At 36.5% G+C, this 17,840-nt stretch overlaps 1 long non-coding RNA gene and 1 pseudogene across 3 annotated transcripts in view; both read right to left on the minus strand.

The window, feature by feature from the left end:
* The window catches only part of LOC121494864, a 323,293-nt gene extending 308,056 nt beyond the window's left edge, over positions 1 to 15,237 (minus strand). For 2 of the 3 annotated variants that reach the window (XR_005988890.1, XR_005988887.1), the window contains exon 1: positions 15,116 to 15,211. This is a non-coding gene — a long non-coding RNA (uncharacterized LOC121494864). Of the gene's footprint in view, positions 1 to 15,115 lie in introns of all 3 variants that reach the window. The other variant, XR_005988888.1, reaches the window with a different exon arrangement.
* LOC121494845 lies at positions 5,048 to 6,252 on the minus strand (annotated as a pseudogene).
* Positions 15,238 to 17,840: the final 2,603 nt, after the last annotated feature.

Raw genomic sequence — 17,840 nt, forward strand, 5'->3', positions numbered from 1 at the left:
AAAACTCAAAACTACTAACAGTGGACTCATAGGTTAGAGAAATTTAGTCAATGAACCTTCAACTCCTGCAGTAGACTTGTCAGCATGTTACATAGGGCTTTAATTTAGTAGCTTCCTGACATATGGGCAACAATATGGTCTCAGTGGTTCCCTGCTACTGGCATGGCTGAGGAGGAGGGAGAAATAATTAGACATCTGACAGGCAAGTGGCTGCTCTCACGGCTCAGCCAAGGCTTTTGTAGAGGGCAGTAGGTATTTTTAAACCACAGTTCCATTGCTGCTAAAGAAATTGTACATTTTTCTTTTGCTGATGAATAGGCATTAGTTTCAGAGTCTGATGATAAAGAAGTGATGGAAGTCATAAACCTAATTCTTTCATCCGGCTTCCTAAGGAAAATTATATATGCTGCCTATGATATATGCAGTAGAATATTAAGAGGCCAAAACACTAATACTATTCTACTGTCTTCTCCTTGAAGAATGCAAACATCCAAACAATTTGTTTTCAGCTGTCAGAATCTCCATTCTGCACATTAAACGAGAGACCTAAGAATTCTGTATAAAACCAGCAAACGGGCCATAAGCCGGTACATGGGAGAGGATGAGAAAAATAAATGCTTTCCCCAACCAGACTGTAAAAACTGCTCAAAGTCAATGAATCTATCTTGATTCCCATCCACAACACTGTCACCACTATGGCCAATGAGCACAGTTCTCAGTATCCAGCAGTAATTCATAAATATTGGCCAATGTATTGATACTTTTCTAATATGCAAACTCCATATGAATGGCCTCTAGAAAAAGGTACAGAGAAATCAAGCAGGACAAAAGTGTCATGCTTCCTCTTTGTGCTGTCTTCATCACACACGATAGTGCCTCACAGTAGTTCAACCCACAGGAAGGTTTGATTTGTCTGAGATTAGACACTTTTTTTGGAAGTAAACAGCATTTTCTCCAAAGAAACCACATACAAAAATTTCAGCCAAGTTTTACACCTTTTGCTTTCTTTATGTAACCAAGCATGTATACGTTTATTTTCATAAAATTAAATTTCTTGTCTAAAGCTCATCTCTTGCTTATATCCATAGTTATAGACTGAACATTTATATGCCCCCAAAATTCATATGTTGAAGCCTTAACCCCCAACTGACAGCATCTGGAGATAGGGTCTTTGGGGGTAATTAGGTTAGGATGAGGTCATGAGGTTGTGGTCCCATGATGGGACTGGTCCCTTATAAAAAGAGTTCACTGTCTCTCCACATGCACACACTGAGGAAAGGCCATATGAGGACAAAGGGAAAAGGTAGCCATCTGCAAGCCAGGAAGAGAGCTCTCACCAGATCCTAACTATACTGGCACCTTGATCTTGGACTTCTAGTCTTCAAAACTGAGGAAATAAATGTCTGTCATTTAAGCCATCCAGTCTATGGTATTTTGTTATAGCAGCCCAAGCAGACTAAGACATCCAACAAAACAGTAGAGATAAATGTGCTTGAGAGTAGAGCTAGTGGTCATTTGGGAAAGGACAACAGTGACACAGAGAAAACATACACTTAGAAATCCAGGATATGTTTACCTCTGACTTTTTTTAAAAGATGGAATTATCAGAACCAGACAGGCTAAGTCTGCCTTGTCAGGGGTCTAGGTACTTCTTCTGTGGAAGTTAAAATCTCTTTGACAGGAGACCAAACCTAGCCATTGCAGCTGAAAGTCAACAAGGAGATTTCTAACAGCAGCCATGTGAGACAGATGCACATAAAATTAACCATCAAAAACATAAAATGGGAGGTAAAAAAAAAAACAATAAAAACCCTTTAAGTCCTTCAAATTTTTCTTCTGTCCTAAACAGCTAATTTTTTTCTTTTTTAAGAATGGATCTTATCCATTGTGGCTTTAAACTACTCGTTGAATCAAATATGGTCTACTATATCCCTTGCATTGCCAAGGCATCCGTTGCATTTTTACTGAAGTCAACATGCTAGTGGAAGATGAATTTCTAGGAGAGAAGAAATATGGCCAACCCTAAGTCTTGAGATGTCAAAAGTTAGTAACCTACGCAAAGCTGTACTCCAAAAATAGAGCAAATCATGAGGGCTAGGACACTGCTTATTTGTCCGGCATTTTAACCCCAGGAGCTAGCCCTACACCTGGCACACAATTGGTTCTCAGAAATATTTGTTAAATGAATACCTGAATTAATTAGGGAAGTAAAAAAGCTTGACATTATTAAAGGTGCTTCCCACTTTGAGATGACAAAGCCAAGTAGAAGACTTTTGTATTTGTTTTTCTACCATTGCAAAATAAAATAATTACCTCTGCAAATCGGACAGATACAGATTCTACTCTGGTCCCCATGTCAGTAAAGTCTTGTGGCTATTTTGGCATTATTCATTTTCATCCTATATCGCAGCACTCAGAATTCAGTAAGCATATTTACTAGCTGTATAACCTTGGACAATAATAATAGCTAACACCAGATGCCAAGTACTATCCTTAGTGTCTATATTTACCCCTAACATTCTCATAAGGAGTGTGCTGCTTTCTCTCCTTTTTACAGAAGAGGAAACTGCAGCACTAATAAATTAAAGAATTTTATCAAAAGTCAGACAGGTAGTTAGTGGCTTAGTTGTGATTTGAACTCAGTCTCGTTCCAGATACCTCTCTCTGCCTCACTAGACTGTAACTTATCTACTCAGATCCTCAAAGTGTTCATTTACAAAATAACAATAATAATTCCTCTACTGTAGGATTGTTTTAAGATTACTGCCAATTCATAGTAGTGTCTAGCACACAACCCATGGGCCCTGAGTGAATGATGGTAGTGTTGGTGGGGAAGAATAATAACAACAGCAGCTGTTGCTATTGTCATTGTCATCATTGTTGTCATGGCTGAAGAAGACTCCCTCTACAACCAAGTCATTTTATAATTGCTACTTAAGTAACAAAATTCAAGGGGACATTTACCTATCTCTATCACTTAGTTCACAAAATAAAACACATAGACACTAATAAACATGAATTCCGGGATGCAGAGTTCTCACTTCTAAATAGTTTGCCATGCCACTCATTCTTAACATCAAGTTTTAGACTAAATATGCAGGAAAATTGTGGTAAATTAATGATGAACAAAAATTCTTTATTACTTCTTCTACTAAAAAAACTGATTCTAATTTCCCTCTCCTTGAAACTGGGTTGGTCTTAGTGAATTGTCTGACCAAGAGAATGTAACAGAATTGACATTCTGGAAATTATAAGACTAGATCAATAGAATCTTTTCTGGCCACTTGGCATGCTTGCTCTAGAAGTCATGAGCTCCATAGAAGTCTAACTATCCTGGGTAGCTAAGGCCAACCTGCCAGCCATCTCCATCAAAGTGGCAGACATGTGAACAAAGTCATTTTAGACCCTCCAGACCAGTTTATCTGCCAGCTGAGTACTGCCAGCTGAGTACCACCAGCTGAATCTTAAATTCCTGATCAACAAACTAATGAGATATAATAAAACACTTGTTTTACACTAAGTTTTGGGGTAATTTATTAAACATTTATTTATTTATTTATTATTTATTTATTTATTAAACACCAATATAATATAACAGAAAGAAAGAAACTATAACAGAAAGAATTCCAATGTATCAAATGAAAAGTTGCACAGCACTATGTCCTAAGAAGGAATATTTTTTTATTCAGTTGCCATTCAATAGAATCTAAATGAATGACATTGAATGGGCAGCACTGGTCAGAGGAGGATATTTTTATTGATCTTTTAAATCTTTTAAAAAAAAAGAAACTTCAAAAAAAATAAACACAGGCTTAAAACAATCCCATGAAGAAAGCAGATTTTATTTTATTTTTAAATGTAAAGTCATTCAATACCCTGCCTTATCTTCAAATAAATAAATAAATAAATAAATAAATAAATAAATAAACTGCCAATGGACAGAGTCACCCCACAGGTAATTTTCTATTTTCTTTTTGATCATTGATTACATACTGTCTTGTATTGCTTTGTGTTTTTTTTCCTCCAACAAGGTTTTGAATGTGTTTAAGCTCAAAAACTGTTTCCTTTTTTTATCCTGCACTGCATGAAGTAGAGTTCTAAACATATAAGATAATCAAGCCATCTTTCTTAATCTGAAATTCACACAAAGGAACATGTTTATGATGCAGTGTATTTTTCTTCAAGCATTTATGCAAGATTGTTAGAAAGTTAATGAAAGATTATTTTTACGACTATTTGCAAATTTAAACCTTGTTCAAAAATAAGAAATTTATAAAATCATGATTAATTTTTTTATCCTAGGAAGCAAAAGTTTCAGAAAGATCAAATAGTGAGAGTTCCTAATTCCCAGGACAGAGGTCAAAAGACTTTTTAAAACTTTATATTAATAAAAATACATTGCTAATAGGGCACCTGGGTGCTCAGTCAGTTAAGCGTCTGCCTTTGGCTCAAGTCATGATCTCAGGGTTCTGGGATCGAGCCGCACATTGGGCTCCCTGCTTGGTGAGGAATCTGCTTCTCCCTCTGCCTCTGCCCCTCCCTCTTTCCCTCTCTCTCTTAAATAAATAACAAAATCAGTGGGGGAAATGTGGAAGGTGAGATGTTTATATCCTAATGAATATGGATGAATGAAGAAATGAAAAATAAATATCTAAAGAGATGTTTGGAAAAGTGTGACCTATTAATCATTTTGAAGTTTATAAGTATTTTAAATTACTGAATTTGGACTTAACGTGGTGAAAGATTCTACATGGTGATGGAAGCCTGATAAGCTGCTGCTTCTTTTTTTAATGTCTGATCTTGGGGATCCCTGGGTGGCTCAGTGGTTTAGCACCTGCCTTTGGCCCAGGGCGAGATCCTGGAGTTCCCGGATCAAGTCCTGGGATCGAGTCCTGGGATGGAGTCCCACATTGGGCTCCCTGCATGGGGCCTGCTTCTCCCTCTGCCTGTGTCTCTGCTTCTGTGTGTGTGTGTGTGTGTATCTCATGAATAAATAAATAAATAATTTTTAAAATGTCTGATCTTCTTTATTTGCACTCAGAAAATCTCATTTTTGACTGGACTCAGATTTAAGGTAGAAGCTCTCAGAGAAGACAGCCTCTGTCTCTCAGCAGTCTGTTCCTGGTGGTTTTATTTGGCCTCCTTCATTCTCTTGGCCAAAAGTTTAGCATATTCTGCATCCTCTTCCTTATTTTTGTTAGTGCACTGTTTCTTCAAAGCAACACACCGTTTGTGTTGGAGGACATCTGGAATAACAAGACACTGAATTTTGGGTGCTTTGGTTCTAGGTTTCTTACCTTCTTTGTCTAGGGGCTTTCTCACAACATGCTGGGGAACATCATCTTCTTTAGGAGACTAAAAAGTTTGTGGATTATGCTAGCTCTTTTGGGCCCCAGGCAACAAGGCACAGTAGTATTGGTGATTCCAGGAATATCCTCTTTCCCCTTTTTTTGCAATAACCAAGTTGAGAACACTGAGATTGGCATCCACATGCAACCCCTAACATATTTGCACTTTCTCTCTCCAGTCCTCCTTGGTGTATAGTAGGAATGCCCCTTACTTGGCAGCAGGTGGACATGGCCATGGGTCAAGACAACCTGCTTCATGCAGAAGCCTTATTTGGCTTCCACACTGATTTGGACCATGTGACCCTTCCATTCTTCACCCAGAGTATCAGCAGCAACTTCTATGGCTAAATGCTTCTCATAAAAGGTACAAAGTTTGCATTCATCCTCCACTTCAATGAGTTTCTGGCAGTCAGTAGCTGGGAAAGAGATGCTTCGCTTCATCCTGAAGCAGCCTACCACCTCCAAGGTGCCATGAGAAAGAACCGATAAGCTTCTTCTTAACTTCCTAATAAAGTATTCTTGAGGGCACAAAAATGTAAAAGGTGACTGAGATCAAATGTTAAGAAAAGATCCTGGAAAAATCGGGTGGAATTGCCACTAAAGGCATCAGGCAAGATGAATTGAGAAATACATTATTGAACCACATATCACCTACTCTACTCTGAACAGAAGAAAAGACCACCCAACCCCAACAAATCAGTACTAAAGACAAAAATGAGAATCCTGGAAGGAGAACAAAAAGAATAAAATAATGAGAGAAGATAATACATGTGGAGGGTAGAAGACAAAGAGCCAGCTAGGAATTATAAGTGTTCCAATTTTTTAAAAATTGGAAGTGTTTAAGAAGAGAGTAGAATAATCGAAGTCTACTGAATGCTTAGTGGGTCAAAGCTGTGACTCTAGGAATTGTATATCCATTCAAGTAATTAATCATTTGTGAGAGCAACAGAAAGACTTTCTCAAATAAATAAAGACTAAGAAATATACTATGGAAGTATACCTGTTGTTAAATTTAAATAAGGTGAGATTCTCAAACTTTTTATTTAAATATAAAATCTGTAATTTTATTTTACCTCAAGCACATGAAATCAGAGAGAAATAACAATAATCTCCTTCAGATTTCACAGAGACTTCACAAGTTTTATGCCTTTTAGAAAAAATTTACATCTCCATCAAATTTATTACCAAGGCAACACATTATTAAGTAAACAACCAATCAAAATTACTGACCTTTCTGAAATTAAAGGTTACCAACAACAGTAGTTAACAATAATCTCTGAAGCCCAGGTATCTTATAAAAATCCTTATCTAAAATTAAAATAAGCAAGAATAGTTTCTAGTTTTCTCTGCAAGTGCAGGGAAAGAAAAAAACAAACATTTTCTTCTTATATCACATTGTCTTCTTTTATTCATGATTAGGAAGGCCTGTGTTTTGGTTACCACTGACAGAAAAAGAAGCAGACCTCAGAAGCTCAAAGCATATGATATATAAAAGAATAAAATAGCATTACAATCATCAGAATGTGGAGCATATAAGGCTTTACATCTCACTTTCTCAAAAACACTAATAAGAGATTTACTCCAACTATCTGAAGAATGAATCAATCTACATGGACTTCTGCATTATAATCCTGGCTTTTTCACCTACTTAAGCAGGCTACTCTCTAAGACTCAATTTCCTCCTCTGTAAAATAAGGATGTATAATTGAGCCTACATTGTTAGATTCCAATGAAAATCAAATCAGATAGTACAGGTGAAATATTTAACATAGGGCTGCTATACAGTAAGAGCATAATGATGAACAAATAATGTAATAAATTATTATCTAATAATGTATTAATCATACAGAAATATATTTGTGTTAGTTATCTATAATGTCATTACAAATTCTTCCCAAATTTTAGTGGCTTAAAACAAGAAGCATTTATTATCTCATAGGAGTTTCTAAAGGTCAGATCCAGAAGCAACTTTTCCTGGCTCTGCATCTCTCATAAAGTTACAGTCAAAATGTTGGTTGTGATGCAGACATCCAAAGGTTGACAGGACTGAAGGATCCACTTCCAAAAAGACACACTCATATGGCTGTTGGCTGGAGGCCTTGGTTCTTCACTGGCTACTGGCAGAAGGTCTTAGCTCCTCATGCACATGGGCTTCTGCTCATGTCAACTAACTTCACCCAGAGCAATTCGAGAGAAATTAAGAAGTCACAGTGCCTTTCATGACCTAGTCTCTGAAGTCTCACATCACCACTTCTGTTTTCTATACATTAGAAAACAGTCCAGTTCACACTCAAGGGAAAATGAATTGGACTCTACCCTATGCATACATCTATAAGAAATATCTATAATATAAAAATTCTTTCATTTGACTAAAACGTAATTGATACATAACATTGTGTAAGATTAAGGGATATGACATATTGATTGATCTACTTCTATAGTGCAATATGACTGCCACCACAGTCTTAGCTAACAAGTCCATCTTGTCACAGAATTATCATTTCTATTTTGTGGTGAAAACATTTAATATGTAATCTCTTAGCAACCTTGAAGTATATAATACAGCATTGTTGACTATAATCACAATGTTACGCATTAGATCTCTAGAACTTACTCATCTTCTAATTGCAAGTCTGTGCCCTTTGAGCAACATCTCCCCAATTTTCCCACATCCCAGCCCCTGCAAAATTACCATTCTATTCTTTTTTAAAATTCTGGTTATTAGGAAAACCAATAAAATATACAGAATAAAGCAGGAAAATGTTTTTTAAAATATGTTTATAAAAGATATTTAAAAACAATTCTAAAACTTTCAATTCTAAAACTATCCTATAAATTAAGGTAGATGGTAATATAAAAATGTAAACTAATAAGCTAAGCTTGGGACACCTGAGTGGCTCAGTCAGTTAAGCACCCAACTTTTGATTTTGGTTCAGGTCATGATCTCAAGGTCCTGGGATTAAGCTCTACACTCAGCACAGAGTCTGAGGATTCTCTCTTCCTCTGCCCCCACCACCTGCTCACATACTCTCTCTCTAAAATAAACAATAAATCTTTAAAATAATAATAATAATAACTAAACTTATGTCCAAATTATTTTAACAAACATATGCAATTGATTTTGAGGAGTGCAATTGATTTTGAGTGCTTTGATCTTGATTTTGAAAATGACAGAAATGTAAAATCAAATATATATCTGATAAACCAAAATTCAGCCACTAGTCAGATTTTATTATAACGTTTTCTGATCATAAAAGAAAAATGCCCTAACATTAATATAGAAAATTTAGAAAATATCAAAAAGATAAAGGAAAAATAAAAAAGCATAATCTCACCACCCAGAAAAAGTCATTTAGTTTGTTTCTTTCAAGCAAGGTGTGAATGGGGTAAAACATAAAAGTATGATAAATGTTTTTCTCCAATACACTAAATTGAACCATATTATACATGTATCATGCTTTTCCCCTAATATCATGATAAACTTTGTCCCATGTCTTTAACTATTCTTTTGTTGTTGTTGTTGTTGTTGTTGTTGTTGTTTAAATTTTTTTGTTTAAATTCTAGTCAGTTCACAGATAGTGTAACATTGGTTTCAGGAGTAGAATTCAGGGATTCATCACTTTCGTATAATACTCAGTGCCCATCACAAGTGCCTTCCTTAATACCAATAACTCATTTAGCCCATTCTCCACCCACATCTCTCCATCAATCTTGTTTGTTCTCTATAGTTAAGAACCTCTTATGGTTTGCTTCCCCCTCTCTTTTTTTCCCTTCTCCTGTGTTAATCTGTTTTGTTTCTTAAATTCCACATATGAGTGAAATTATATGGTATTTGTCTTTCTCTGACTGACTTTTTTGCTTAGCATAATCTATTCAAGCTTCATCCACATCACTGCAGATGGCAAGATTTCATTCTTTTTGATGCCTGAATAATATTCCATTATGTACGCATTATGTGTATGCATTATGTGTACATAATGAAATATATCCTTATCCACTCATCAACTGATGGACATTTGGGCTCTTTCCATAGTTTGGCTATTGTTGAACAATACTGCTATAAACATTGAATCTGTATTTTTGTATCTTCTGGATAAATACCTAGAAGTACAACTGCTGGATCATGCGGTAGTTCTATGTTTAACTTTATGAGGGACCTTCATTACTGTTTTCCAGAGTGGCTGCACCAGTTTGCACTCTCAATAACAGTGTATGAGGGTTCTCCTTTCTCCACATTCTCACCAATATCTATAGTTTCCTGTGTTGTTAATTTTATCTGTTCTGACCAGTGGGAAGTGGTATGTCATCATGGTTTTGATTTGTATTTCCCTGATGATGAATGATGTTGAGCATCTTTTCATGTGTCTGTTAGCCATCTGGATATCTGCCTTCAAACAATGTCTATTCCTGTCTTCTGCCCATTTTTTCACTGGATTATTTATTTGGGGGGTATTGAGCTTCATAATTTCTTTATAGATTTTAGATACTAACTTTTATCAGATAATCATTTGCAAGTATCTTCTCCATTCCATACGCTTCCTTTTAGTTTTGCTGATCATTTCCTTTGCTGTTAGAAGTTTTTTATCTTGATGAAGTCCCAATAGTTCATCTCTGCTTTTGTTTCCCTTGCTTCTGGAGATGTGTCTAGTAAGAAGCTGCTACAGCAGAAGTCAAAGAGATTGCTGCCTATGTTCTCTAAGATTTTCATAGTTTCCTGTCTCACATTTAGGTCTTTCATCCATTTTGAATTTATTTTTGTGTATGATTAAGAAAGGGATCCAGTTTCATTCTTCAGCGTATTTCTGTCCAGTTTTCCCAGCAGCATTGTTGAATGAAGAGACTTTTTTTTCCATTGGATATTCTTTCCTGCTTTGTTGAATTAATTGCCCATATAGCTGTGGGTCCATTTCTGGGTTTTCTATTCTGTTCCATAGATCTATATGTCTGTTTTTGTGTCAGTACCATACTGTCTAAATGATTACAGCTTTGTGATATGGCTTGAAGTCTGAAATCGTGATGCCTCCAGCTTGATTTTCTTTTTCAGGATCATTTGAGCTATTCAGGGTCTTTTGTGGTTCCAAAACAAATTTTAGGATTGTTTGTTCTAACTCTGTGAAAAAATGCTGTTGGTGTTTTGATAGAGATTGCATTGAAAGTATAGATTCCTTTGGGTAGTAGAGACATTTTAACTAAGTTTCTTCATCTAATCCATGAACATGGAATGTTTTCCCATTTCTTTGTGTCCTCTTCCATTTCTTTCATAAGTGTTCCATAGTTTTCAGAATATAGATCTTTTACCTCTTTGGCTAGGTTTACTGCTAGCTATCCCAGTGGTTTCGATGCAATTGTAAATAGGACCAATTCGGATTTCTCTTTCTGCTGCTTTATTATTGGTATATAGAAGTACAATAGATTTTGGTACATTAATTTCATAACCTGTGAGTTGCTGAATTCATTTTAGTTCTAGCAACTATTGGTGGAGTCTTTCAGGTTTTCTTTTTTTTTTTTTTTTAAGATTTTACTTATTCATGACACAGAGAGAGAGAGATGGAGACACAGGCAGAGGGAGAAGCAAGCTCCATGCAGGGAGCCTGACGCGGGACTCGATCCCAAGTCTCCAGGATCAGGCCCTGGGCTGAAGGCGGCGCTAAACCGCTGAGCCACCCGGGCTGCCGTCTTTCAGGTTTTCTACCTAGAGTATCATGTCATCTGTGAATAGTGAAAGTTTGACTTCTTCCTTGCCAATTTGGATGCCTTCTATTTTGTTGTCTGATTTCTGAGGCTAGGACTTCCTGTCCTATGCTAAATAACAGTGGTGAGAGTGGATGTCTCTGTCTTATTTTTAACTGTAGAGGAAAAGCTCTTGGCTTTTCCCTATTGAACTGATATTAGCTGTGGGTCTTTTGTATATGGCCTTTATGGTGGTGAGATAAGTTCCCTCTATCCCTACTTTGTCGTAGGTTTTTATCAAGAAAGGATGCTGTACTTTATCAAATGTTTTTTTCTGTATTTATTGAGAGGATCCTATGGTTCTTATCCTTTCTCTTATCAATGTGCTTAATCACGATTGATTTGCAAATATTGAACCGCTTCTTCAGCCCAGGAATAAATCCCACTTGATTGTGGTGAATAATTCTTTTAATGTACTGCTGAATTCAATTTGCTAGTATCTTGTTGAGAATTTTTGCATCCATGTTAATCAGAGATATTGGCTTGTAATTCTCCTTTTTAGTAGGATCTTTGTCTTGTTTGGGAATCAAGGTACTGCTGGCCTTGGAGAATGAATCTAGAAGTGTTTCTTTAGTTTGAGAAGAATAGGTAGTAACTCTTCTTTAAATGCCAGGTATAATTCTCATGGGAAGCCATCCAGCCCTGGACTTGTTTGTTAGGAGATTTTTGATCACTGATTCTATTTCTTTGCTGGTTATAGGCCTGTTCAATTTTCTATTTATTTCTGTTTCAGTTTTGGTAGTTTGTATTTTCTAGGAATTTGTCCAAATGGACAAATTTAATAATCCCCCTGCTGTTGAATGTTTAGTTGATTTTCAATTTTTTGTTAATATAAATAGAAATATATAATTGTATATTTCAAATCTTATTATTTTCATAGAATTAAACTCTAGAAGTAGAATTTCAGAAGAGAGACAATATTTAGAGTTCTTAGTTAATATTGCAAAACTATACTTACAAAAAGTTATGCCAACCAATAAATACCTTAGTGGTGTTTGAAAGTTCTCATTTCCGCAAATCAAAACCACAATGATATCATTCATACCTTTTAGAATGGCTGCTGTCAAAAAGATAAAAATAACAAGTGTTGGTGAGTATGTGGAACCCTCATGTGCCGTTGGTTGGAAGGTAAATTGGTGCAGCCATTATGGAAAATAGTATTGAAGTGCCTCAAAAAAGTTAAAACTAGAACTACCATACATTTCAGCAATTCTTCCTCTGGGTATTTATTTGAAGAAAATGAAAACAGTAAGTCAAAAAGATATATGTACCCCAGGTCCATTGCAACAATTATTTACAATAGCCAAGATACAGACAAAGAAAAACTAACATTTCAGCACGTATTTTCTCCCTACCCATTCCAAGCTACTTCTCTGGACTTTTATGTTTCTGTAAAAGACCTCTGTCCTCCCAGACAACCTGGCAACATAACACAAAGTCTTGCTTGAGCTCTTTCTTCTTCCTGCCTCCAATCCAAATAGTTATCAAATATGTCCTCTTATACTTCCCAATATATCTACCATATTCATCCCTTTTCTCCATTCTCACTGTCAGTTCTATTAATTTTCTATTCATTTTCATCCAAACAAGTTGTATCCTTTTTTCAGTGTCTGTCTTACCCCTGTGTGTGAAACTGTGTCTGGTTGTAAATACCAACACTATCTATCTAGATGGAATTAATCTAGCTTTGTCCCTTCGTGTTCCAAAATATTCAGTGCTCAATAAATATTTGAAAAAGGGGGTGGGGAATTCTGAATATAAGTTCTGGATATAAAATCCAATAATTTATCTTAGTAGATTAATTGCAAACACCCTGTGCTACTTGACAATATACCCCTGGAGTGTTTTGGTACAGAATCAAGCTTGAGCTCCAAACAAGAGCATGATACTGTGACAAAACTGATACTCCTGGGTCATTCAACTAACCTAACCTAAAAGAATGGAATAAAGATAGTTACTGAGGGGATCCCTGGGTGGCTCAGCGGTTTGGCGCCTGCCTTTGGCCCAGGGTGCGATCCTGGAGACCCGGGATCGAATCCCACGTCGGGCTCCCGGTGCATGGAGCCTGCTTCTCCTTCTGCCTGTGTCTCTGCCTTTCTCTCTCTCTGTGTGACTATTATAAATAAATAAAAATTTTAAAAAATAAATAAATAAAATAAAGATAGTTACTGATTGTATTAATTATATATTGCTGAGTAACAAAATTACCATAAACTTAGCAGTTAAAAATAATAGACATTTGTTATTCTACAATGTTTGTAGGTCAGGAATCTGGCTGTGGTTTACCTAAGTTCTCTGTTTTAGGGTCTCTCATAGAACTGCTATCAAGATGCTGGCCAATGTTCCTTCCCACTGCGATTTCCAGAAAACCATGGATGAAAAAAAAGAGGGGATCCCTGGGTGGCGCAGCGGTTTGGCGCCTGCCTTTGGCCCAGGGCGCGATCCTGGAGACCCCGGATCGAATCCCACATCAGGCTCCCGGGGCATGGAGCCTGCTTCTCCCTCCGCCTGTGTCTCTGCCTCTCTCTCTCTCTCTGTGACTATCATAAATAAATAAAAAATTAAAAAAAAAAATTAAAAAAAAAAAAAAAAAGAAAAAAAAGATAGAAAAAAAAAAAGAGTTCAGTGGTGGCAACCACCCTAAAGAGCTCATCAGAACTTCCCAATACACTAATTAAGAATACCAGAATTAGACTCAAAACAGAAAATATCCAATTGACTAGGGAGGTGGTCACTAAGGATCTGAAAATATTTACTGTTTTGAGCATATGAATAGATGCTAATCCAATTAATATCAATTAAACATTTACTGTCTAAAATGCATATCATGCATGGGAGAAAATTAAGATGAATAAACCATATATAGTTCATGCTTTCAGAGAATTCACACTTTAGCAGAAGAGAGGAAGAAACTTATTCACAAATCACTATAACAACATAAAATGCAATAAAAGTTATAACAGATGGATCCAAAAATAAAGTGCTTGGGTGCAAGGACAAAGGGAAAGTTATGAAATACTGGAATTTAAGTACGTAATCATTCCCAAGGAGTGGACTATGGAATGATCAGAAGGAATGAGAAAGGACAAAGAATAACTCTGAGACTAAGCCAGCCAAGGACAGCTTTCATAACCTCTGAGCCTTTCAGCCTTTCCTATAAAAATACCAAATATTGAGGAGGGCTATAAAAATACCAAATAGTTTTGAAAAGGACATTGAGCAACTAGGATTCTTATACATTGCTTATGGGAAGAAAAATTGGAAGTTTCATAAAAAGTTAAACATAGATCAACCTTATGATCCAGCAATTCTATTCCTGGGTATTTATCCAAGGAAAAGAAAAATCACATGTCCACAAAAAAAACTTGTACAAGATGCTTTATGGCAGCTTTCTGCATAATAGTCAAAATTCAGAAATAATAGGAGAATAAATAAACACAACAGGATTTTGTAGGGAGATGGAAATATTGGTATCTTTGCATAATTACACAGTGAATAGTCACTTAAGATCTGAGCACTTATGGGGGGTATCTGGGTGGCTCAGTCAGTTAAGTGCCTTACTCTTGATTTCAGCTCAGAATCTTGAGATCAAGCCCCAAGTCAGGCTCTGTGCTGGTTGTGGGGCCTGCTTGGGATTCTCTCTCTCTCCCTCTCCCTTTCCTTCTGCTCCTCTCCCTGGTCTCTCCCTCTCCCCCTCCCTATCTCCCTTTCAAAAAATATGTAAGTTTTACCTTTTATCCATCAGGTTTTAGTCAGGAGACAGAAAACACACAATAACTTGAACAGGGAAAGTTTAATATAAAGTCTTAGTAACTATAACAAGAGATTACCTACTAATGGGTAAAGAGAACTCTAAGGAGTAAATAACTAGAAGACAAATGTAGCAACTATTACCTCTAGGGCTGAGGCACAGCACCTAAGGATGGTAAAACACACACAAAAAAAAGCCCCCTAGGGCTGAGATCCAACTTTGTTGGAGAGCATACAGCAGTAGTTCCTGAATAGTGTTCACTCAGTGCCATGTTGGTGAAACTCACCGGAGGAAGACTTCACCAGGAGGTGTTGCACCTCAGGACTCATAGCAAATTCCCCTGCAGAGCTGGTGAGCTGGGAAGCTGCCCTCTTAAGAACCAAGCAAGGCTGTCCACAGAGAAGTTCCATGCTACACAGATCACTGGAAAACTGTCTACAGGAATGGCCCAATGAGAAGCTATTACCTGGAATGCTGAGGAATGCTGGCCATGAGGAAGTAAGCTCTGGCCCGTTGCCCTGTTGTTCCCATCATGCACTGCATAAGCATTTAAGCAGAGCACACTAAGAACCAAAAAGAAAGCCTATTCCTCCCCAGTATCCTTCCAGTGCCCTCCAGCAACAAAACTTAATATTTTACAAGCTGTCAAGGGGAAAATGCTCCACATCATAAGTAGAGCAATGAAGGGTAGATGTAAAACTGAGGCAACAAATAGGTAACTGACACATACTTCAATTTTAAAAGTAAGATATATGGGAAATCTAAAATGGTCAAACTCAGAAAAGCAGAGTTGAATGGTGGTTGCCAGGAGGTAGGGACAAGGGGAAACAGGGAGGTATTCATCAAAGGGAACAAAATTTTAGTTCCCAAGAAGGATCAGACCTCAAGGTCTGCTGTATAGCATAGTGTCTATAGTTAAGAATACTATATTGCATTCTTAAAATTTTTCTGAGAGTGCTAAAAGGGGGTAGTAGGAAATTTTGGAGGTAATAGATGTGTTTATGACATGGATTGTGGTAATTCATGGATGTATGCTTACCTCCAAATTCATCAGACTGACATGATAAATATATACAGCATATTGTATGTCAATCCTATCTCAATAAAGTGGTTTTTTGAGAAGGAGAAGAAAGAGAAACAAGGACTGTGGAATTTAGGGTCTTATGGAGATAGCAGACAACTAGAACAGATGTAACTGACTAAATCTGAATTATAAATGACAGCCAGTAGACATTAAGCATTTGTCTAGGTGGTATGAGGTACTGTATTATCTTATATAACACTCAAAGTATGGACAGAAGTTACTTACTGTTGTTCTCATTTTAGTAAGGAAACTGGGACTCAAGGGAATAATTAAGTCACCTTTAAGGTCATATAACCAGATAGTGATAAATCCAAGCTTTGAACCCACAACTCTGGCTCCAAATCTCACATTGTATCTCATTGGTGATGTGTGATCACACCAATGCCAAATTAGAAAGTCAGATTCTGGTCCCCAGTAATTACACTTATACTTCTCCTACCTAAGTCTCACCACTATATACAAGAAGCTACAGGACCAGTTTCAGGTGGTGCTGCATTTTGATAATCTTAGTGAAGAACTGAAAAGGGCTGCTTTCCCATTCACCCAAGAATAACATCCGTCATAAACTAAATTAGTTACCTCTGTGGACAATAAAAGAGAAAAAGCTGATATTAAAAAATGGAAAAATCTGCTTTAAGGCAGTTTTTCAAACAAGCACATATTGTATTTATTCCAAGGACAAGAACCAGAAACTGCCTACTAGTCTGCAGCTACTATAATTTTGATACTTGATATACTTCTGTACATTCCACATCCTCCTAATAAGGCAAGGAATAGTGAATAACATCAATTGTATCAATTTTCCCTGTTACTAAGTTAACGCATATTAATAAGGGTCATTCTAATTAGAGTTACCATTATCATTATATCATTCAATTCCCAATCTGGGAGCCAGAAGATTATAATATGTGTGTCATTATGTTACACAATCACCAAGTTATCTATGAGTACGTGGTAGACCACCAAAAAAATATATCGTACTTTTTACTCAATTATTGTGCCGTAACTGAATAATAATGTTGATTCACTTTTTCCCAGGATGATTACATCTAATTTCTAGGTTTTATATATCACTTCAGCGCTGGTAATTTTCAAATTCATATCCTTGGTATTGAACTATCTCTTGAGATCCAGATTCTTGTCTTACTGACTACCTGGATGTCAAATATGATTCTTAAATTTAGTAATTTCAAAACAGAACTGTTGATCTGTTTCCCTTCAGCCTTTTAGGGCTCATCCACTTAGTTGTGCAAGCCAAAAACCTAAGGATTTTTTTTCTGATTTTTTTTAGATATAATTGACATATAACACTGTACAGGTTTAAGGTATATAATGTGTTCATTTGGTACATTTAAATATTGCAATATGATTCCACCATGATTCTAGCTAACACCTCTATCAAATCACATGATTATCATTTCTTTGTTGTAGTCGGAAGTATTAATTCAAGTCGCTATGAGTCATTCTTGATTCTTTTCTTCCCCTCAACATCTACATTCAATTCATCAGCTAGTCTCACTGGACCTAGATACAAAATATGTTGAATTCTTCCACTCTTTCCCTTTTTTGTCCCAGTTACCATCATTTCTCACCTAGACTGCTACAATAGAACTGTCTAGCTGGCTTTTACCTTGACTCTCTGAAATTCATTCTTATGAGAGCAAACTGCTTAAAACAGTCCCCAAAATTCTCAATGCATTTAGAATAAAACCACATTCCTTAACTTAGCTTATTAATCCTAACTGGAACTGCTTCTCTGTGTCAGTCAGAAAAGAGATCCACCATGAGTGACATAGGTAAGATTTATCATAGGAGAGAACTCAGAAATGGACCCTCAATTCTATGGTCAACTCTTGAGAAAGCAAGAAAGAATATCCAACTGGAAAAAAAGACAGTCTCTCAGCAAATGGTGTTGGGAAAATTGGAC

This window comes from Vulpes lagopus, chromosome 1 (assembly GCF_018345385.1).
Source record: "Vulpes lagopus strain Blue_001 chromosome 1, ASM1834538v1, whole genome shotgun sequence".
In the NCBI taxonomy this organism is placed as follows: Eukaryota; Metazoa; Chordata; class Mammalia; order Carnivora; family Canidae; genus Vulpes; species Vulpes lagopus.